Below are 24215 nucleotides of genomic sequence, written 5' to 3' on the forward strand. Positions count from 1 at the left end.
TCATAGAAGTCAGAGTTGGTGATTCTCAATTTTGGATTCAACTAACAGTGTTAGTGATTCCTGAGCTTCCTCACAAGAGATTTATTTTTATTTTTTAAACTATAATGTATTTAATTGTAAGTTTTTATAATTTAATTTTTTATTAATTAATTTATTTTAATTAGGTAAATATGAAAGCAGAATGCATTTTGATTCACTGTATTCAATTGCAGGACAACTTTTTATTTCTATGGTTGTACACAATGTAGCGTCGTACCATATGTGCAGTCATACATGTACCTAGGGTAATGATGCCCATCTTATTTCACCATCTTTCCTGCCCTCATGTAAATCTCCCCACATCTCCCTCCTCNTGAAAGTTAGGGCCTAATCTGACATGATGAATATTTGGGCCTACTTTTTCCTCTATTAGGCTCAGGGTCTCTGGACTAATTCACCCCATTATGGATCAGCATACGCTTATCAGAGAGAACATTTGGCCTTTGGTTTTTTGGAATTGGCTTACTTCGCTTAGCATGATATTCTCCAATTCCATCCATTTACCTGCAAATGCCAATTTTATTTTCTTTTAATGCTGAGTAATGTTCCATTGTGTATATATACCACAGTTTCTTTATCCATTCATCTATTGAAGGGCATGTAAATTGCTTCCACAGTTTTAGCTATTGTGAATTGAGCTGCTATGAACATTGATGTGGCTGCATTACTACAGTATGCTGATTTTAAGTCCTTTGGGTATAGACCGAGAAGAAGTGGGATAGCTGAGTCAAATGGTGGTTCCATTCCAGGTTTTCTGAGGAATCTCCATGCTGTTTTCCAGATTGACTTCATTAATTTGTAGTCCCACCAGCAATGTATGAATTTGCCTTTCCTTCTACATCCTCGCCAACGTTTATTGTTGTCTGTATTCTTGATAACTGCCATTCTGACTGGCATGAGATGAAATCTTAGAGTAGTTTTGATTTGCATTCCTCTAATTACTAGAGATGTGAACATTTTTTCATATATTTCTTGATTGAGTATATATCTTCTTCTGACAAGTGTCTGTTCAGCTCCTTAGCCTATTTATGGATTGGGTTGTTTGGGGTTTTTTTGGTGTTAAGGTTTTTGAGTTTTTATATATCCTAGAGATTGGTGCTCTATCTGACCTGTGTGTGGCAAAAATTTGCCCCCAAAATGTAGGCTCTCTGATCACCTCATTGATCGTTTCTTTTGCAGCTTTTTGGTTTGAATCCATCCCATTTATTAATTCTCGATTTTATTTCTTGTGCTTTAGGAGCCTTGTTAAGGAAGTTGAGGCCTAATCTGACATGATGAAGTTTGGGGCCTACTTTTTCCTCTGTTAGGCTCAGGTCTCCGGACTAATTCCTAGGTCCTTGATATACTTTGAATTGAGTTTTGTGCATAGTAAGAGATAGGGGTTTATTTTTATTTTGCTGCATATGGATTTCCAGTTCTCCCAGCACCATTTGTTGAAGAGGCTATCTTGTCTCCAATGTATGTTTTGGCATCTTTGTCTAATATGAGATAACTGTATTTATGGGGGTTTGTCTCTGTGTCTTCTGTTCTGTACCATTGGTCTACATGTCTATTTTGGTGCCAATACCATGCTGTTTTTGTTACTACAGCTTTGTAGTATACTTTCAGGTCTGGTATTTTGATGCCTCCTACTTTACTCTTCTTGCTAAGGATTGCTTGTGCTACTCTGGGTGTTTTATTTTTCCAAATGAATTTCATGATTGCTTTTTCTATTTATGAAATGATGGTGGGTTTTAATTGGAATCCCAAAATTGGCCATTTTGACAATATTAATTTTGCCTATCCAGGAGTATAAGAGATCTTTCCATCTTCTAAGGCCTTCTTTAATTTCTTTCTTTAGTGTTTTGTAGTTTTCATTGTAGAGATCTTTCACCTTTTTTGTTAAGTTGATTCCCAAGTATTTTTGTTTTTTTGAGGCTATTGTGAATGGTGTAGTTTTCCTAATTTCTTTTTCAGAGGATTCATCACTGAGGTATAGAAATGCATTTGATTTATGGGTATTGATTTTATATCCTGCTACTTTGATGAATTCGTTAATTAAGTTTAGAAAATTTCTGGTGGACTTTCTTGGATCCTGTAAGTATAGAATCATGTCATCAGTAAATAATGATAGTTTTATTTCTTCTTTACCTATTTGTATCCCTCTAATTTCTTTCATCTAATTTCTCTGGCTAGAGTTTCAAGGACTGTGTTGAATAGAAGTGGTGAAAAAGGGCATCCCTGTCTTGTTCCAGTTTTTAGAGGGAATGCTTTCAGTTTTTTCTCCATTTAGAATGATGTTTGGGTTTAGTAAAGATAGCTTTTACAATGTTGAGGTATCTTCCTACTATCCCTAGTTTTTCTAGTGTTTTGGACATGAAGGCATGCTATATTTTGTCAAATGCTTTCTCTGCATCTATTGATATAATCATATGATTCTTTAAGTCTGTTGATGTGATGAGTTATATTTATTGATTTTCATATGTTGAACCAACCTTGCATCCCTGGGATGAACCCCACTGGATCATGGTGTACTGGTTTTTAAAAATATGTTTTTGTATGTGATTTGCCAGAATTTTATTAAAAATTTTTACATCAGTGGTTATCAGGAATACAATTGGTCTGAAATTTTCTTTCCTCGATTTGATGTGTCTCTGCTTGGTTTGGTTATCAGGATGATACTAGCTTCATAGAATGAGTTTGGAAGGGTTCCTTCCTTTTCTATTTTATGGAATAATTTGAAGAGTATTGGTATTAATTCTTTTTTGTCAGCTGTGAATCCATTTGGTCCCGGGCTTTTCTTGATTGATAGGCTTTTGATGGTATCTTCAATTTCCTTGCTTGAAAATTGATCTGTTTAAATTGTGTATGTCCTTTTAACTCAGTTTGGGTTGATCATATTTCTTTAGAAATTTGTCAGTATTTTTGAGGTTTTCTATTTTACCGGAGTATAAATTTTCAAAACGGTTTCTAATTGTCTTCTGTTTTTCATTAGTATCTGTTGTGATATTTCCTTTTTCATCACAAATTTTAGTAATTTGAATTTTCTCCCTCCTTATTTTCATTAGAGTGGCTAAGAGTTTGTCAATTTTTTTAAAAATTTTTCTAAAAGAACCAGCTTTTTGAATTTGAACCAGTTTTGTCAAATTTTTTGAATTATTTCTTTAGTTTTAATTTCATTGATTTCTTTGCTGATTTTAATTATTTCTGGTCTTCTACTTTTGATGTTGTTTTTTTCTTTTTTTTTTTCTGGGGCTTTGAGCTGTAATATCAGGTCGTTTTGTTGACTTTTTCTTTGTTTAATGAATGAACACCATGCAATGAACTTTCCTCTTGGCATTGCCTTCGATAAGTTGTATCAGTGTTCTCATTTACCTCTAAGAAAATTTTTTAGCTCCTTCATGATGTCTTCTTTTATCCATGCGTCATTCAGTAGCGTATTATTTAGTCTCCAGGTGTTGGCGTAGCTTCTCCTTTTTATTTTATCATTGATTTCTAATTTCATTCCATTATGGTCAGTTAAAATGCAGGGTAGTATCTCTGTGTTTTTTGTATTGGCTAAGACTTGCTTTATGGCATAACAGATGGTCTGTTTTGGGGAAGGATCCATGTGCTGCTAAAAAGAAAGTGTATTTGCTCATTAATGGATGGAATATTCTATATATGTCTGTTAAGTCCAAATTATTGATTGTATTATTGAGTCCTATAGGTTTCTTTGCTTAGTTTTTGTTTGGAAGATCTATCCAGTGGTGAGAGAGATATATTAAAGTCACCTAGTATTATTGTGTTGTCTGTTATTTTCTTGTAGTTAAGAAGGGTTTGTTTGATATACATAGATGCCCCAGTGTTTGGGGCTTAGATATTTATGATTGTTACGTCTTGTTGATGTATGAATGAAATGTCCTCCTTTATCCCTCTTCACTAACTTTGGTTTGAAATCCACTTTATGTGATATGAGGATGGAAACCCCTGCTTGTTTATGTGGTCCATGTGAGTGGTACATTTTTTCCCACCTTTTACCTTCAATCTGTGGATGTCTTTTCCTGTGAGATGAGTCTCTTGAAGGCAACATGTTGTTGGGTCTTTTTTTTTTTTTTTTAAATCCAGTCTGTCAATCTATGTCTTTTAATTGATGAGTTTAGACCATTCACATAAAGAGCTATTAATGAAATATGATTTGTATTCCTGGACATTTTGGTTTATTTTGGGTTTTTAATTTGACTTGGTTTCTCCTTTGATTGGCCTTTCCGTTAGTGTAGTTCCTCCCTTTGCTGATTTTCATTATTGGTTTTCCATTTCCTCCTCCTGGAATATTTTGCTGAGGATGCTCTGTAGTGTGGGCTTCTATCCTTATCTGAATGCTGGGCAGTTTCATTATAATGTGCCTTGGTGTAGATCTGTTGTAATTTTGTACATTTGGTTTCCTCTAAGCCTCTTGCATATGATTTTCCAATTCATTCTTCATGTTTGGGAAATTTTCTGATATTATCTCATTGAGATTGTGCATTCCTTTGATTTGAATCTCTGTGCCTTCCTCTGTCCCAATAACTCTTAGACTTGGTCTTTTGATGCTGTCCCATGTTTCTTGGATGTTCTGTTAATTGTTTCTAACTTTCTTCACTTAACTTTTTTCCAGATTATATACTTTGTTTTCATTATCTGATGTTCTTTCTTCCAAGTGATCTAGTCTGTTGCTGATGCTTTCTATTGAGTTTTTTATTTGGTCTATTGTTTATTTAAAGGATTTTTTTTTCAGAATCTCTCTCTCCTTCTTGAAGTAATCTTTTGCTACCTATGTTTGCTCTCTTATCTCTTTGTTGATGTGATCAATGTTTGCCTGAAGACCAGACATTTCATCAACTGGGCTGTCCATGGATTCTGTTATTGTATCCTGGTTTGTTTAGGGCACTTTCTTCCTTTTTTTTTTAAATTCTCTTTGTGTCTATATTCTTTCCAGTGCAGATCTAAGGTATAACAGTTTCTACCCTATAATCTTGTAGTGTCAGTGCAGATTATCTGTAACTCACCTTGGTATTGGGCTTCCAGACCCAGCCATGTTTGGGATGGATGCTACTGCAACTAAACGTGGTGGAAGCAATATTGGAGGTAACTTGAGATAGCAATGGGGGTGTCCCAAGTCGGATGCAACCTCTTTCAGAGATGAGGCTGAAAGTGTGAGCCTTACAATGGCTTTGGGTTGCCTGCTCTGCGATGCAGCTGCTTCTAAGCCCTTTCTGTTGTTGCAAAGTAGAGGCTACTGTGTGGAAAGGGCTATGGCAATGTCCCCAGATGGAGGTGGGTTCGGCCTGGGCTCCCAGGTAGGCTGGGGGGGGGGACCTGGGTCTACCCTGGGCCTGAGCTCTAATGTGGGTAGGTGAGGTGGATCTGGGCTCCTACAGGGGTTGTGGGGGTGGTCCTGGGCTGAAGCCTGAACTCTGGCATGAGTCTGCTGGTTGGTTGGGCGGACCCAGGCCTACCCTGCCCCTGGGCTCCCCACTAGAGATTTAACTGTTAGGATGGGCAGTCTTTCTGGTTAACATTTTACTAAATTTTCTCCCTTCTAGCAGTCTATGTAGTCTTTTCTGAGTGATACTCTGTCTCCCCTAAATACTATATTGTGTCACTCCCCCAAAGAAGGGCACTGTCTTAACTGTATTCCATATATTCATAATTACCTCTCTGGCCTCCTTTCTTTCTCCCTCCATTTCTGTGCACTGCTTCCCCACTTCCTGTCTTCTTTGGCTGTTAGTCATTTATCCTAATCCTCTTCCTGCCCCACTTCCTTGAATGTCAACATCTCTATCCTGGGAGAGTAAGAGAAAGGAAAGGAAGGAAAGATGGGAAGGCAAGGAAAAATTTGTATTGCCAGTCAGGAAATGAACACGGACACAGAACCCACCACACAGTCCATACCTCCTCTTCAGATTTTACCAGAAGTCCCAGCAATGTCTCTTTTATCCTTTTTGGCCTGTGATTATATACAGGAATATGGGTTAAATTTAGCGGCCATGTCTTCTAAATCTTCCTCAGTGTGCAGCAGAGCCCTCTGTCTTTCCCCTGTTTCTCCTGTTCTTGACAGGCCTTTCATTCTGTAGGACTGTCCAGTGTTTTCCCACAACCAGATTCAGGCCATATGTTCTTAGCAGAAATGAGGCTTTGCTTTTCTCAGTGCATCACACTGGGACACTATGGTGTCAGTCCCAGCACTGATGATGTTAGCTGTGGTCACCTGGTCAAGCTGATTGTCTTAGCTGATTTGAGCTGCTCTAGCAATATCTCAGACTAGGTAATTTGGAAGTAACAGAAGTTGCTTCTCACAGTTGTGGAGGCAGATACCATATCTGCCAAGATCAGGGTGTTGGCAGATTTAGTGTCCATTGAGGGCCCCTTTCCTCATAGATGTGTCATCATGAGGCTAAAGGGATGAACGCTTCCCTTGAATCTCTTTTGTAAGGCCACTGATTCTATTCATGAGAGCTCTGCCCTCAATTACCCTGTACTTGCCTCCTCTCGATACTGTTATATTGGTGGTTAATTTCAGTATTCAAATTTTAGGGGGACATTTTCAGACCTCAGCATCTGGGAATGAGTTTTTATGCTATGAAGTCCCCATTGTCCCTTCTGTGTTTATTAGTATTTCATGGGCTTGTTCTCATATCATGCCAGTATTCTGTTTATTAAATTTCCATCTATAGGCCTTAGCATTCATTAATGGCTCTATTTTAAAATTAACACTATGAGAGCTGCCAAATGGTATTATTTGTTTTATTTTCCCATCTTTATTTATTTATTAGCTGGAATTCTGTAAGAAAAAGCTTTCATTTATTCCCATTTATGAATTTACTTATTTATTTAATTATGTCAGTATAGACTTATGGGTTTCCATCTTACTCATGCATTATAATCTGATATTCTCAGTAAAAGAGAAATATTTAGCCAATAGGAACACTTCCAGGTTGGCTCCTGTGTTCTTTTGAAATGTTTCTCTCTTTCCTTGAATGTTTACATTGAACGTTTTTGTCTGTTCTCATACAACCAGGTATTCCAGACTTATCTTCCATTTCCCCTATCTCTCATGCTTGTTATTATGAGTGGAAGATGGTAACAAGAAACCATGGTCTGAATCTCAGTGGGTTCATTGCCACCAGGGCATAGTTTCTTCTAGGCTTTCTCAATAGAAATCACTATGCACCTATGTATGTATGCACATCACATTTATATCTGTGGCTAATTCTGTCCCTCTTTGTGACTGTGTATACAAAAAAATGTATACATACTGGTCGTTCGAATTTTAAAGCAATTCTTCAGTGTTCTAGTTAGCCTACCTTCTTCTGAAAAGATTAGAAAGCTGGCTTCCATTATCCTCAGCATATTAATTTTCTGTCTGATTAAGTACTTTTGCTCAAAGTAAACAATATTCCAACAACTGAGGAATCCTCCTCCTCCTGCGTGGATGCTCCCCCATTATGTCCCTTTCTCACTGCCAGGCACACTGCGGTGGATGTTTCTGCATGGCAGCCCCACCCTTTCCTGGCTCGACTTCTTCAGGAGTTGGGGAGAGAAAGGAAGGGATGAGCCCCCCAACCAGGGTGATTTATAGTGCTGCCAAGGTTGAAAAAAAAAAACCTATTTAACATGCTATGCACTGTATGTGTTTTAAAATATTTTGAACCACAGATGTTTTCCTCATGAAGTTGAGATTTAAAAACAAAAAAAGGATCTTAGCTATCACTTTTTCTCATATCTGTTGTTTGTTTCTGCCCTAGGAGGAATAGAGGTCACTTCTTATTGTGAGGTTGCAGTACGGTGTTTGTTCTGGTGTTTGCGTATCTTCTTTGGTGGTGGGACAGTGGTTTCCAGTGCGGGTTGATCTGGTGGTAATAACCTGGTGCTGTCAGGTAGTTGTGTGTGTGTTTTTTTGGGATGGGTGGGTGGGGGCCTTCTCTTCAAATGTGTAAATGTTGAGAGGGCTTGCATGCTGGCCTTGGGCTTTCCTTTCAGTCTTAGAAATTCTCCCACGCCTGTCCTTGCTTCTTCACTGGATTCAGAAGCTCTGGTGACAAGTCCACTCCATGTGCTTTCTCTCCAGAGTTTAGAAGTGGCATTTGAAAGAGGCCAGGCATTCCCTAGCCTAACACCACCTCATTTAGTAAGACCGGAGAGAGACTTGGTAGAGAACCACTGGCTTAGATTATAATAATCAAAGCACCAAACCTGATTATTGTCAGGAGGATCCTCAGAGTGATCTGAAGCTAAATTCCATGCCTGTGTGATTCATGATGACCTAAGAATTTTCATCTGTTTTTCATTTTCTGAAGATTGTTAAGTTGGTTGCTATTATCAACAATGTTAGGCCTAAACAATTAAAATGAAGGTGTAGAGTTACCTACGTATGCCGCGTTCAGGTTTTGCTCATTTGTTGGCACAAATTCATTCGGCAATGATTATATGGCACAAGTTTACCTTAGCTAATCTCTTGCATAGTGGAAAATAGCTGAAGGCATTGGAGGGTAACCGAATGCTTTAAGTAAAATTTTACTTACTTAAAAAGTTGGAATAAGTATTATTGAACATGTACTGATTTCAAATCTGATACAATTTGGATTTTTAAATATAAGCCATTGTGTTATTCATTTGAGTAAAGATCAATTTCTGTAACTTCAAAGTTTGATAGAGTTTTAAAAGATGAAATCAAGAAGTCAAAAGCATAAAAATTGAGTGGCATTTAAGAAAAAATTGGAAAAAATGTAGAAATCTATACTTATAAACTTTGAGAATAGTAATCTTTTGGAATTTAAAAAACTGGTATGAATTAGGACTAAAATGCCCTATTCCTTATGTTTTTAGTTTCTGTTCATCATGTCTTCTCTGTAATGAGGTCTTTTGGGAGACATATGGTTGTGCTGCTCAGTGTGCACATGTGTTATTAAGTAGCACTATCATTCAGGGAATGGAATTAGTTGTACCTCCAGGCCAAATACCATCAACTCGGGTCATGGAAATCTTCTACTAGAAGGGTAGAAAAATCCCAATGGCTTATTATTTATTTATTTTTTAATTAGGATCCTGTTAAAGCACAACATTTAATATTTGTATCTAAAATTTTATCCTCGGGAATTTCGGTATCTAAAAAAATTCTTAGATGGAAGGATACTCCATTAAAAAGTATCTGAGTGGAATAAGCTTTTAAGGACACATTTCATATATTTTACCCTAATGATAAAGATGGAAGTTAAATAAGTCTTTAAACTAAAGTGGGAACAACTGTGTTGTCCTATTCTTTTGTTAGAAACTTGAGTCGCCAGTCCCCATGGCAATCATCTGTATTTACAAGATGAAGAACACATTTCAATCTGCATGTTGGGAAAGCTCTTGAAAAGTGAAAAGACACTGGCTAAAAATATCAGGTGTTTTGACTAGAAATTCATTGATTATTTTATAAGAAAGTGTGACATCATCATTGATTCCTTTCACAGCTTTCCGGCTTCTAAGTCCTTGTGTTTGGAAAGAACCATTCTTTTGATTACATTGCAGTTTCATATGTTCACCCTAATTAACGTGTGATTAAACTATCAAGAAGAAATAGAGGATGTTTTGTAACAAAATCTGGTAAGAAAGCGGAAGAAGTATTGAGAGTTCTCAACATTCAGTTGTATGTAGAAAACTCATATATCAAATAGTTTTTTTTGTTACCATCAGTTATTTTTCTGAAAATGAGAACTTGTGCAAATATATTTTTTGTATAGTGACTTCCAGACTGTGAATACTCAGTATCTATTAATAAGTGTAAGATGTCATTTTCATTCACAGTTGGTTTTGAAAATTCAGTTAGTAATTCTTAATAAAACATTCTGTCCCCTAACCTTCCACAGCTGACAACTGACCTGTTTTTTTTCCAGAAGGTTGTTTAAATGAAATTGTGTAGTTTTTAGTCTTTTGCTTTCATTTCAATTGTGGCAAAACTTTTTAGATTTATCTAGTTTTTTTTTTTTGGGGGGGGTGTATCAGGAGCTTATTGTTCTGGTTCTGAGTAGTCTATTGTATCAATGTACAATTAAAAATTATATAATTTACCATTTGATGGGAAATTGAGTTGTTTGCTGTTTGTGGCTATTGTGAATGAAAGTGCTGTAAAATCCACAAACAAGTTTTTGTGCAGACATGTATTCATTTATTTTGGGTGGATGCCTGGGAGTGGAATTTCTGGATCATATGATAAATGTATGCTTCATTTTATAAGAAACAGCCACTTTATTTCCATAGTGGCTATACAATTTTGGATTTCCACCAGCAATATACGAGAGTTCTTTGTTTCACATCCTTGCCAGCATTTGATATTATCCATCTTTCTAATGTTAGCTATTCTAGTGGGTATGTAGTAGTTTTTGATTGTAAATTTATTTGCATTTCTCTGATGACCAGTATTGTTGCATTTTTTTTTCCATGTAACTATTGACCATTCATATTTTCTTCTGTGAAATGTTTGTCCAAGCGTTTGTTAATTTTTCTATTGGGTTGTTTATTGTAATAAGTTATGGATACAAGTTCTTTGATTAGAATAGGCTTTGTAAATATCCCTCACCTACCTCTAATCTGTAGCTCTGTTGTGCATTTCAGACATTTTTCATTTGACTCTTTTTTTGTAGTTTTTTTTTCTTGCTAGGAATATCTCCCTTCCCTTGTATGTATGATGATGGTTTGGTTAGAATGTTATCATGTTAGTTGTAGTGATTTTAAAGACCCCCATCTGACATTTACAGTCTGAGTCATTTCAGGGTCTGATTCTGTTGACTATGTCAGGTATTGATAATTGGTTCCCCTGCCTCTTGCTTACTTTCTGTGTCTTGCAATTTTAAAAACCAATTGTCAGGTGTTGTGTAAAGGAATAATGGAGATTTAGGTAAATCAAGTTATTATAGGTTGAGCATCCCAAATCTGATAACCTGAAATCTGAAATGCTCCAAAATCTGAAGTATTTTTTCCAAGGAAGTTTTGAATATTGGAGCATTTCAGATTAGGAATATCTGACTAATTAGGAATATCTGAATAACTGGTAACCTCTATGCAAGCACATGAAAATCTGAAAAACAGTGAAATCTGAAACACTTCTGGTCACAAGCATTGTCGATCATGGGATACTCAACCTGAACCCATAAATGGTTACTTTTGCCTTTCCATCAGGTCCATAATACTGGGGAGCCTCAGTGTTGTCAGAGGTTGAAGTGGATTTGAATTTTGTTGTTGCTATAGGTACCTTCAGTGCTGTAGTCTTCAAAATTCACCAGGAGTGGACTTCTGCTGTTACCTTGAACTGAGCATAAGGTCTGGAGTGTGGAAGCTTTCTCAGTGTTCCTGGTACACATTCAGCGTTCAGCCATCTCTGCATACCCGTGCCACAGGGATTTCTATTCTTGACATTTCCTCGGTGGGGAAGTGGGTTGGAGTTCTCTCTTCTCTCCAGCCTCAGTTCTAGATAGGCCCTGTGATCCTGAACCTCAGGAAAGTGGCTTGGTTAGCATTCTTGCCCCTATTGTAAATAATTTTTTAAATTATTATCCATCATTTTTGAAATCTGCATGATGGATAGTGCCTTGTTTTTACATCATACTTTTGATAACTTACTTATGTCTTTAAGCCTAAATATTCTATATTGTATTATTATAAAACCTGTTTTATATTTGTATGTGGTTTATTGTTTATATTTACTCTCACTAATCATGGATTTTACCTTCATATCCTCAGTGATTTGATTGTGAGCTCATGGTTGACTTCTACCTGAGGGACTTCTCTGAAGCCTGCATTTAAATTGCTTTACTCCAGATAATATTTAAATGGTATTTGTGTCTTTATCTGCCTGGGAGCGTGGCCTTCCTGGGGCTATTTTAAACTGATTTGTTTTGTTTGTGAATTCTGTCACCTATGAAAATAGAGTTGTGCTGGGAATTCTCAGCCCCCCTGCAACCCAACCCCAAATCCAAACCCAGGCACTCATCTCTGCAGACATTAACTAAGGGAGAGTTTTATTTCATTATTTCATTTAATCCTCTAGAACGTTGTGTTTCTAATTTGAACTTTATTTTCTACTTTTTAAATTTGGGTTGTTACAACCCAGGATATAGGTAATAGGTATGAGTAGACTTTATTTATTTATTTATTTTTGTGGCCAGTGTTGGCTCCAATCCTTATTTTATTTTTTATCATATTTTTATTTTTGCTTTCTAAGACCTTTTTTTAAACTTGCAAATGTTTTTATATTTTTCTCAGCAATTTAAGTTGTTTTCTGCTTAAATGCCTAAATATCCAGTTTACCCTATTCCAGAAGCACAAGATTCACATGCTACCTTCTTATACCTCCAATGTAAGATATAATCTGTTATTGTTATAATTAGATGGCTTTTCCCCTTAGCCAGAATTTTAGTTTTAATAGATTGCTGAATTCGACTATTTGACTTTTTAAATTTTGAATTTCTATCGAAGCACACAGGAAGAAGGAGGTATAATATTGATTAAGAGCTGAGTCTTTTCAACTATATATAACTAGAAATACGTGACAAGCATTTATTAGCTGTGTGCTCTTGGGAAAATTATCTAGATTTTTAGTCTCTTTCTTCATCTCCTAATGGTATCATGCAGTTTCTTTTTTATAGAATTGAAGGATCATTAAATAAAGCAGCCTCCATAAGACTGCCTGCCTTGCATGTCACATGATGAACAGTCAGTGTCCATCTTCTGTTTTTGTTTTTTGTTTTTTTTTAAGTAGTAGTTGGACATAATCCTTTTATTTTATTTTATTTATTTTTATGTGGTATTGAGGATTGAACCCAGCACCTCGCACATGCTAGGCAAGCACTCTACCGCTGAGCCATAACCCCAGTCTCCCTCTTCTGTCCTTAATCATGAGATGAGTTACCCAGTATGCAGTTGGGTTCCTCCCTGCAGGGAGCACTAGGATAGATAAAATAGCCATTTGCTTCTTTTTAACTTGTCTATTTAATACTCGAACTCCTTTGACAAGTATGTTGGAGGGGGTTGCTTATTCTGATTTTTCAATAATGACCTCACAGAGAGGTTCATAATTTGTCCAACCATTTAGAAAAACCTCAACTTGTTGCTGCTTGACAATTTCAATGAAGGCAAGGACTATTTCTTACTAAACTAGGATTTTATTTTTCCAGTTGATTGCTCTATGTTTTGTACTTCTATGGATTATGAAGAAGGATACCAAAAAAAACTACTCCTTTACTCATTGGCCCCTCTACTCCTTGAAAAGCTACCTCATAGTGACATTTAATTATAGTCCAGTCCAACTCTAGTTTCTCAGTAGCTATTAATGACATTTCTTTACCAATTCATTTTCAGAACACAAGAATGGTTTTTTTTAGTGAAGATGTGAGGCATTTAAGGGACTTAATAAATTTAGGTCTCATATGTTCATGTGATCATAAAAAAAAAAAAACAACATAATGTGGAAGTCTCTGAATATTCTTACAATTTTAGGAAGTAGTTTTGATTTCTTTGTTCAGGATTTTTCATTTACTGAGTAGCAAAACAAACTTTTAAATACTTTCTTGGGGAGGGGTGGTACCTTCTACTTTTTTGTGGAATGAATAAAAACATTGAAATTGGATTAAGGCAAGGAAGACAGAGTACGGGTATTTAAGTCTGAATACCCATCACCAATCCTTGAAAGATGAAATTCACCTTTTTATAATTAAATGTTTAGTTTAGCCTTTTAATGTTGCCTCTGAGGAGAGGGCATGCTGGCGAGGTTACTCACATCTGTAAAAACATAGAATGCTACTTAAAGGCAAAACCAGGAGTGAAGGACGCTCCTGACTCACAGTGCCCCAGTCCTGAGCAAGTCATTTGACCTCTCTACACTTCCTTTTCAAGTATTAAATGGGAACCATTACTGCTTTGTAAGGCTTTGCAGATGAAGTAGAGGTAATGTGTACGTGTTTATGCAGTGCTGATGTATACCAGGTGCTCAGTAAATGTCATTTCCCTTTGTCTCATTTTTGGCTTTCTGTAAATTACTTTTTTAACATAATGAATTGAAAATTGGCACTCAGCAATTTGACATGGAGTCAAGTATTTTAAGTCTTCCTCCTTTTCAAGAAAACGTACAGTATGCGGACTACATATAAAAGTTCTTTCGGAAAATTGTCTGAATCATTTTAGCTTGGGAAATAAAAGATGTTTTACCTCGACCTTGGAAACTCTGATTTTGGTGCCTTATTGCCTTGGGCCAGGTGCAGCAATTTGTACAGAAAGCAGTTTTTGCAAATTTTTCTTCTCCCTTTTTTGTGGTGAATTTCTCTTCTGTAAGCTTTTGATCTGCACTGAATGACCTTATAAAATAAAGGGAAAGTGTCCATAAAGCTTAAAACTTACAGTTTCCACTCAATTTTTTTCCAGACGAATTCACAGTGTTCTGAATCTCACCTTCAGATTTGACCTCAATTGAGAAGAATCTTGAAATTCTGCTTTGGCACAGCAGCCTGTATCCCAGTGGTCAGATTTGGGCTGAGTTGCTTCATTTTCCCTTTTAAAGAACACGCATTCCAAGGATTGCGTTGGTGTAAGTGGATGTAGTATGCAACTAGAAATTCTCTTCCGTGGAGAACTCCATGCTATTGATGGCATTGAGTTGTGGTGTTTAGCACTCTCATGTGTGTTGCTTGGGTGGGATCGGTTCCAGTAAACCAGAACCTAGGAACTTAGAAACAAGATTTCCCTTCCCTCTCTGAAACCCACAGGTGTACCTAGTTCAGTATTTTTCCTGATAAGACAAAAGAAGAGTCTAGAAGCACAGGAGCTGGAACCAACTAGGGCCTCAATTACCGCCCCTACCCGCTTAAAGGGGATCTCTAAGAAGAGAGTGTGGCTAGATGCTTATTTAAGAGCTTAGTAACCTTTATTTTGTGGTCTAAAAGATTGAAAAATAATGTGCCATTAAAATTGGAGTTGAGAGTGTGTTTGGAAAGGGAAACTACTTGCCTTAGACTGTTCATCAGACTATATATTCAGAATGAAAACTCATCTGTTGAAAATGAGACTCCAGCAGATTTTCCCAAGTAGTATATATGAATAGGTCATTAAAATACTTTCTTTAAAAAAGTAGTGTCTGTGGCATGCTTACCACATAATAAAGTCTGTATCAGTATTGGTCAAATGATTGGATGAGAGTCGATGGCATTTTAATTTGTATTTGACTCTGAAAATTCAGTTCATGTGTTTTAATTAAAGGGATAATTATATTTTATTTTCTGAAGGTAAATTTTTAGTAAAATTTATAAAATTTTTTAAAATTAAATTTACAATTACTATTTTTTTCAAAGAAAGATCTGAGGTTTTTTTTTTTAAGTAAAACTGATATGTATGGTTGTGGAAATTAATACTATAAGTAGTGTTCCTAGAGAAACACTTAAAATACATTGATAAATAATATAATATAACCCTTATAAAATGTTATGATAGTGATAATTATCTACTTACAAATAGGTTCCAAAGAGCTGCCAGAATATAAAAATAACAGAATTCATTAAAAAATATACATAATTCAGAATGACCATTATTTTTCTCTCTTAGCTCGAACTTTTCTCCATATTTTTTTTCTGAAGTAACAAAGTTTCATATATTAAAATGAGTTAAGATACTGCTATTAACTCATTTTCTGTAAAGTACATATTTGGGGATTTTGTTAATGACTTTATATAGCTTTAAAAATGCTAGTTTTGGACAATGGAATATCACTCAGCATTAAAAGAGAATAATATTATGGAATTTGCAGATAAATGGATGGAGTTGAAGAATATCATGCTAAGTGAAGTAAGCCAATCCCAGAAAATCAAAGGCCGAATGTTCTCTCTGATAAGTGGATGCTGATCCATAATGCAGGGAGGGCATGGGGAAAATGGAGGAACTTTGATTGGGCAAAGGGGAGGGAGGGGAGGAAAGGGGACCTGGGGGCAGGAAAAATGGTGGAATGAGATGGACATCATTACCCTAGGTTCATGCAGTGACTGCACATAGGGTGTGATGCTACATTGTGTACAACCAGAGAAATGAAAGCTTGTGCTGCAGTTGTGTACAATGAATCAAAATACATTTACTGTCATATATACCTAATTAGAATAAATAACTAAATTTTTAAAATGCTAGTGTTTGGCTGGGGATATAGTTCAGTTGGTAGAGTGCCTGCCTCTCATGCACAAGGGTTCATTCCCCAGCACCACAAAATGAACAAACAAAAAACCCCCAAATACTAGTGTTCTTCATAATTGAGTTTCTTACAAATTTGTTAGTAGTGAACATTCACAGATTCACAGAGAAATGAAAGTTTGAGGGAAAAGAAAGGAGAATATATCCCATCTATATCATTGTGAAGTTTTAGTTCGTGCTTTTACAGAAATGCAGTGTGGTGATTTAAAGGTTTCCGTAAATTTTATTATTAAAATATAGAAAAGTTGAGAGAACTGTGCAGGGAATGCCACATTCCCATTGCCTAAGTCCTACAATTACTTTAAAAAACACCTTTGCTTTATTGCAGATGAATCTATCTGTTCTATTTGTCAGTCCATTTTATTGATGTATTTCAAACTAACATGAAGACATCAGGGTTCTTCACTCTATCAGCAAGCCTTCCAGTAATTGGTGTTCATATTTGTTGTTGTTGCTAAACTTACATCAGGTCATTTAACATTTGATGTATTTTGACAAATGTCTGTGTCGGTTTCACTCAAACTTATGAAGATGTAAACTATACAACTTGAGAAAATTTCCTCCTATCCCTTCCTAAAAACTCCACTGAATATCTTGTTCCTGCCTGCCATGACGTCCCTTCTTTTGAGCTCTCTCACTGCAAATTAGTTTTGCTTGTCCTAGAATATCATCAAATGGAAACATACAGTTTGTGCTGTGTATTACATGACTTCTTTCTGTCAACCTAAAGTTTTGGATTAAATTCATATTGTTGCACATGTCAGCAATGCTTTTTTTTTTTAAAAAAAAAATGAGTAATATTACATTGAATGAAACCCTCTTCACTTTGTTTGTCCCTGTTCACTGACATCTACCTGCCTGATTCCAGTGTTTGACAATTATGAATAGAGGTCCTGGGAATAAATCTTTTATTTTCTGGGTATTTCCAGCAAAAATTCAGCTCACCTACATGTATATCTCTTTTATAAGTCCCTGTTTTCAGCAAGTGTGACCATGATGCACTGTCTTTTGCAAGTCACCCTGTACTGATCTCTCTGATCCCTTATACCACTTAATCCTACCCAAAGTCTTACTAGGACTTCCTTCACATTTAGCCTCTTTGCATAGTTCTGCAGTTAGTATCCTGTTGGAGTTATCACTGTCTTTGATCTAGGTTGCCAAAATAATTGTAACCACTGGTCTTGTCATTTCTGTTGACCCTCACTTCACTCCTTTCTCCAAACTATGGCAAATGATCTTTGAAGAAATACAACATGATCATGCTATTTACATTTTTAAAATGTTTATAATTATCATGAAAAAAATTTTGTAGCAAGGTAGTCTAGGTCTGGTGGGGTGGCTGTATTTTTCCAAAGGCCTCTGTAACCCAAGATGTTTATATGTTTATAGTTTTTCACCTCTAGGTATGACCTTTATCTTCATAATCTAAATTGCAACTTTGGATATCACAGTGCATTCAGTGGGAAGGAAGAAGGATAGAAGACATCCACCAGCTGGATGATGTAATTTCTTGGAATCTGCTAACATTTCCCTGGCAGAACTTAGTTACATGGGCATATCTGTCTTCAAGGAAGGCATTGTGCACTTCAAGGAAGGCAGGTTGCATTTACATTTTCACATGGCCTGGTAAAAACTGGGATTCTAATTGGGAGAAAGTGGACATTGGAGTTGGCTGCCAGCTACCGCCACATTTCCCTTGACTTCACATTCCACTCCAGCCATTGTCCTGTTTATTTGCTTCTTGGTAGAGCCAAAACTTCATGAAAGAGCTCTCTATTCATGGTAGTCCACTTCTTCAACACCCTTCTTTTCTTGACTGATTCTATCTTCTGCACTTACCCTTTTACTTGAGTGGTTGTGTTATGGTTACCCATGACCACAGTATTTCAAAATCCAAGGGATACTTTAAAGACTTCATCTCATTTGATTTTGTCATGGCATTTGGTTCTTTTTCCTGAGATACTCCCTTGCATGGGAATCAGCCTTGGTTATTCATTTGTCTTCATCATTGTCTACCACCATTCTGGAAGCTCATTCCCTCATGTTTTAGCATCTCCTATTCTATCTAATTGACTAGATTTTAGACTTTCTCAAGGCTTGTTTATTTATTTATTTTTATTGTGGTAAAATGTACCTAACATGAAATTTTTAACCATTTTAAAGCTTATAGGTCAGTGACATTAACTATATTCATTCACATTGTTGAACAACTGTTACTACTGTACATCTTCAGAACCTTTTCATCTTCTAAAACTGAAACTCCATATCCATTAGAGAATATCTAACCATCTATGCCTCCTCCCCTGTCCCTGGATACTACCATTCTGTTTTCTGACTCTTTCGAATTCTCAAGATTTAGTTTTTTAGCTAAATTACCGACACCTTTGTTTCTTCTTTATGTTCTCCCTAGGGGAGAGCCTCAATTTCCATGACCCTAAATATCAATTATATAATTCCAAATTTATTTATATTTCCAGTTTGGATTTTCTCCCCCTTATCTTGAGGTTCTTACAGCCTTAACTATAATTCCACTTGGATGGAAATCTCCAATGGCTGGTAAATTTTTGAAATATGAATTTTCTAAAATTAACTGTAATTTTTTTACCCTAATTTATTGTACTCCTCTTAGTTTCTGTAGTGGCACCATCCATCCAGTTATTCAAACCAGAGACCTGACTGGTAACTCCATAAACTCCGTTTCCTTCACCCTTCCTCAATCAAGGCAGTCATCTAATCAGTTCTTCCAGCAGAGGATTTCTCAATTTCATTCACTTTTGTTCATCTCTGCCATCCTAACTCTCATCCATCCTACCATTATCCCTTGCCTGAATGTTTTTAGGGCCTTCCTGACACATCTTGTGGGTGTCAATCCTGTTCTCTTTCAATGTGATCTTTAAGATGCAAAAGTAGAGTGTGCTCTTCCAGGTTTACAGCCCTTCGTTGCCTTCCTAGTGCTCTTAGAGCAAGATACAGACTTCTTATCATGGCTGTCAGGATTTTGTATGACATGGCTCTTATCTTCTCTCTACTTTCCCTGTACTCAGTTTCCCTGTTGCCGCTCTCTCCATTTCTGGACTCTTTCAATTCCTTTAAAACTGGGTTCCTTCTTGCCTCAATGTTTTCATGCTATATCCCACCCTCTGCTTGCAATATTCTTCCTCCTGTTCTTAACATCCTTTAGGTCTTGACTTAAATACCCCTTCCTCAGAGTCATCCCACCCAATATGAAGTACAGCTGCTGGATGTCCTAAGAACATCCTGTTTTTTTTTTTTTCTAATGCCCCTCCTATTTTTACCATACATAATTTTGCTCTTGTTCTCTGACTTTTATTCATTTCTCCAATTAGATTTATTTTTATTTCTTCATCTCTCAAGAGATTGTAAATATGATCCAGGATGGTTTAAATCCTATTCACTATTATATATCTGATGCATAATGCAAGGACTGGCTTATATTTGGAATACAGTACATTTTTGTGAATGAACGAATGTCGATCCCACTGTCTAGCATGATTTGTTAGTCACTTTGATGTAATCATGCTTCATATTGCAGCTCACTTGTGCAGGGTAAGCTTTCCTGGTTAATACCCATGGTCCCTGTTCGATGATATCCTTGCACCTTTCACATTTCCTTCATGAAACTAACTGTGCTTTGGAATTATACTTGGTTGGTTGTTTCCCCGACTCTACTGAAGCCTGTTGCAAGCAGAGGCCACAGCTGTCTTGTTCATCACTGGTTCCCCAGGGTTGAACATAGTGTCTCACACTCACCTTGTTTTATAAATGATTCATAGAGATAAAAATAAACCTAACTGGTTGTATTTCATAGTATATGTTAATTATGTGTCATTTTGTCCTGTGTGACTAGGTGTTGGAAACTGAGAGTACATTGAGAGCATCTTAATTTCTTGAAACTAGGGTTTGGTTTTTAATTTGCTTCTCTTCAGATGTTAAGAACCAAACAAATTCACAAGGGAAAAGTTGTTTTGAAACTTTTACTATAAGAATCTCATGAAGACATCTGAAATGCTGCCAGCTCCAATCCTGCGCTGTTGAAGACAAATGAAATCTCAGGATGTTTGTTTCCAGCTGTCCCTGGGGACCTTATTCATGCACTTCTCTCTCCTGAGTGCCTCCTTTAGGCATTTACATTATCAATTAAATTAATTTTTAAATGAATATCTTTGTATATTACTCAAAAGATTTTATAGACTCCATTTTTTTCCTATTTTAAGAAAATTTGATTTATTTTGCAGTAAAATTCATGTGGAATGTAGTGGCTATTTTCAAACACACTGTACCAAATTCAGTAGGGTAATACTTAATTTCTCTGGCATCTTCTGGGAAGGGCTAATTTCCAGCATTTATATAGGAAGTGTTATTTAATTCCAACCATGTGCAAGAGGATTTCCTTTTAACCCTCACTGTAGGCTTATTTGGGCTCAGTTTTTTAGCCATTGTTAGCCTGGGTCTCCCCACTAAGTATTCCAGATCTTAAGTCCAGTGCTGAGCTATAAAGCTGTCTAATCTTTCTTCCTAAGATCAAAGCCCAGCTGGTTATAAAATGCCTTGGGGCACAAGCTTTTCTGGTTCTGGTAGTAGAACCATCTGCTCACTTTTTTGAGTTTTACCACATACTTTATATTCTTTATCTTAACCCATCTCAGAAAAATACACAAAACAATAGTTTTCTGGTTGTATTTGGCATAGAAGTATGCTTGATTTAAGCCATATTGTGTTTGTCTGAATGGTGATTTTGAAATACTAAAATAAATTATTCAACTACCAGCATTTTAAAATTAAGTAGATTTTACATACCAATCTGGTTTTGTAGTGTCTCTTGAAGATTCTGAAAGTCTGGCTTCTCTGGCCAGCTTCTGCACATGCTAGTTGGAGCTCATGTTTACAACCTTGGGCTGGAGAGGCAGTCTCCTATTTACTGCACCCTCTGTTACTTTTTTAGGGTTAGGGTTAGGGTTAAACTAATGTCAAGTGTCAGTTACCATTTATCCTTCTTACTGTACTATTAGTTTTCTCAAGTTGAAGTAAGTAATTGTTCTACCCACATGTATTGGTGGTCAAGGTGAAATATTAGTAAGGGGACAGTGAATTCCAGGAAAATGAGAGGGTATATATTTCTTCGGGTAAATAATTTTTCTATGTCCTTTTCTCCTCTCTGAATAATATATTTGCATTAAAATCATGTGTACCTATTCATTCCTGTTTCTTAGTGGCTTCTATAGACATTTGACTCAGGAACTCTGGATTTAATGCACATTCCTATAAAAGGGAAATTATTCCACTCTTCTGTCCCTCAAAGGACAGTAGATTATTATAGAAGCTTGTAACTCTCTTATAAATTAAATGTCCAGCTACCTTCGTTGTGACTTGTCACAATGGTGGCTGTTGCTGGCTTTGCCAATAATAAGTTCCTGCAGAACCTGGTAAGTGCAGCATAAATGAAACTCTCCCTCTAGAACTGTATATTTCTAGAAGAGTTGGTTAGGGACAGTTCAAATGGAACAGTAATATAAGTTAATTAGTATAAGAGATGACATAGTAGCTCTGAGGAGGGAGAAATTACATCTGATTGAGGGGAATCTTGTGGTTGATTTTATAGCTGGTGTTGAACAACAGGTGGAATTTAGCAGGAGACAATGGGACAATGAAAACAGTTGCATAAACTAAAAAAAAATGGAAAAGAATTGAGTGTACATAATTGTGTCTATTGAAGTCAAAGGGACTGAGGAAAATAAAACTGAAGAGTTTTGTTATGGCCTGTTATGGATAAGCCTAAGCGTGTGGCCAAGTTTGTGTGTAACTTAAGGGACAACAACCATGATGAGACTTTTAAATTAGGGGAGGGAAATGTCAGAGCAAATGAATGTGAGAGGAAATAGTTGGAAATGCTGTCACCAAGTATGAAAGCCTTTGTGGAAATGCTATTGAGTGGAAACTGTCTGGATAGAAGACTGTTGTAGGCTCTGAAAGTAGGCAGTTTTGAAGAGGGAGTCATCAAGCCAGTGGGACTCAATCCATGTGGTGGCGCAGGTGCTGAGGAAGGGTGGGAAGAAGCTGGAGAAGGGAGGAGGGGACAAGGTTTGTTTTTGTTTTGTTTTGTTTTGGGTACTGGGGATTGAACTCAGGCACTCAACCACTGAGCCACATCCCCAGCCCTATTTTGTGTTTTATTTAGAGACAGGGTCTTACTGAGTTGCTTAGGGCCTTGCTAAGTTGTTGAGCCTGGCTTTGAACTCACGATCCTCCTGCCTCAGCCTCCTGAGCTGCTGGGATTATAGGTGTGTGCCACTATGCCTGGCTGGGACACAGAAGTCTGAGCAAAGTATGGAAGTCAGGAGGAGGACCTGATTTGAGAGGATGATTTTAGCTTCAAGTAACAAGTTGGTTTCAACAACATGAATATTTATTGGCTCACGTTCCTAAAAAGTGCAGAGGTGCAATGGTCTTTGAAATGGTTGATCAAGAAGCTTATGAGAGAGGAATAAATAAGAAATTGTGGTGCATATATAGGGTGAAATAATATTTAGCCATAAAAGAGAAAGACTGCCAATTTTGATAATATGGTTAAACCAAGAGAACATTATGTTAAGTGGAATAAGCCCAAAACAGAAAGACAAATAGTACATGGTCTCACTGATACTCGGATCTAAAAAAGTTGAACTAATAGAAACAGAGAATAGAAACATGGTTTCCAGTGTGTGGGTAAGTAGGAAAATATTGGTCAGATGGCACAAACTTACAGTTGTAAGATGATGAAGTTCTGGGGATTTCATGTATAGCATGAGTGGTAGTGGATATACTAATTTATGTTAATCATTATACAATATAAATGTTTCTCAAAACATCATGTTTTACATCCTGAATGTATTCCATTATTATTTGATAAAGTAAGCATTTTAAATTAAAAGGCATGTATTAAAAGACATGTATTGAAAATAAAAATGCTTTCTGATATCAAAGATCAAGAATATTTCCGTGACATCATCTAAGATCTAAATGTTTGCTGATTTTCAGGTCTGCCTTCTACATTGGTGGTTGGTTCTCTTCATGGTCATGTATGTCATCTGTAACAACTGGGATACTTATGTCTTTGTTCACACCTTGTAGGAGAGGATGTTTTCTCTTTGTAAAGCTGGAAAGCTTCATTTTCAAAAACTTCTATCAAATCTTTTCTTCCTTATATTTAGCTTAGATTGGAGTGTGTGTGTGTGTGTGTGTGTGTGAGTGATGGAGGGTGCTGAGGATTGAATCTAGAGCTTCACATACTCAGTGCTTTACCGCTGAGCCATACCCTCAGCCCACACTTTTCTATTCTTAAACCAGTCTAAAGCAATAGGAGTGGGCATGGCTTTACTCTTAGATAATCAGGGTGATTCCCAGATCCTAGGTAGATAACTTCCAATGTCCACTTGTGTGAAGAAGATTGAGTTCGGTCTAAACATATCTAGGGAGTTGGGGAATGGCAAGCTAGAGATGTGTTTACAAAATTACATTTATGAGTCTGGTTTCTGAAAGGAATAGGTGAGATTTTACATTGGAATACATTGTTGAGCTCAGTGATGTTGAAGCCCTGGAAGAACTGTCTAGCAAAGGCACTCATCACCTATCAGATGTTCCAGTTGCTCCTAGAATTTCTCAGCACTATTCATTTGGCAGAGCCATGAGTCTCATCACGGCCAGTGGACTGGAGAGAGGCAGTGTGTACTCCCACCCCCAGGCCAAGGCAATGAATGTTCCATGCACGATTCTTCCTATTCTTCTCATGGTGAGGCTGAGGTAGCTGTGGATTCCAGATGGGAAACTATAAAATGGGAGGGCCTCCCTTAACCTGGATTCCTGAGTCTGTAGAGTGGAGCCCCTTGCTGATCCATAGGTCATTTAATATGGAGGAAAAATAAAATTTTATTGTGTTCATCCACTGACATTTGGAGTTGTTACAATGATGCAACTAG

At 36.7% G+C, this 24215-nt stretch overlaps 1 protein-coding gene across 5 annotated transcripts in view; it reads left to right on the plus strand.

Moving 5' to 3' along the window:
• Positions 1-24215, plus strand: part of Bicc1 (BicC family RNA binding protein 1) — a 284860-nt gene that overhangs the window by 135165 nt on the left and 125480 nt on the right. Inside the window, exon 1 of one of the 5 annotated variants that reach the window (XM_048813949.1) lies at positions 20863-20866. The exons of the other annotated variants lie outside the window; for them this stretch is intronic. The gene's annotated coding sequence lies outside the window, so the exon portion shown is untranslated. Of the gene's footprint in view, positions 1-20862; positions 20867-24215 lie in introns of those variants that run through there. 5 annotated transcript variants of the gene reach the window in all.

Source organism: Marmota marmota, unplaced genomic scaffold (assembly GCF_001458135.2).
Source record: "Marmota marmota marmota unplaced genomic scaffold, marMar, whole genome shotgun sequence".
In the NCBI taxonomy this organism is placed as follows: Eukaryota; Metazoa; Chordata; class Mammalia; order Rodentia; family Sciuridae; genus Marmota; species Marmota marmota.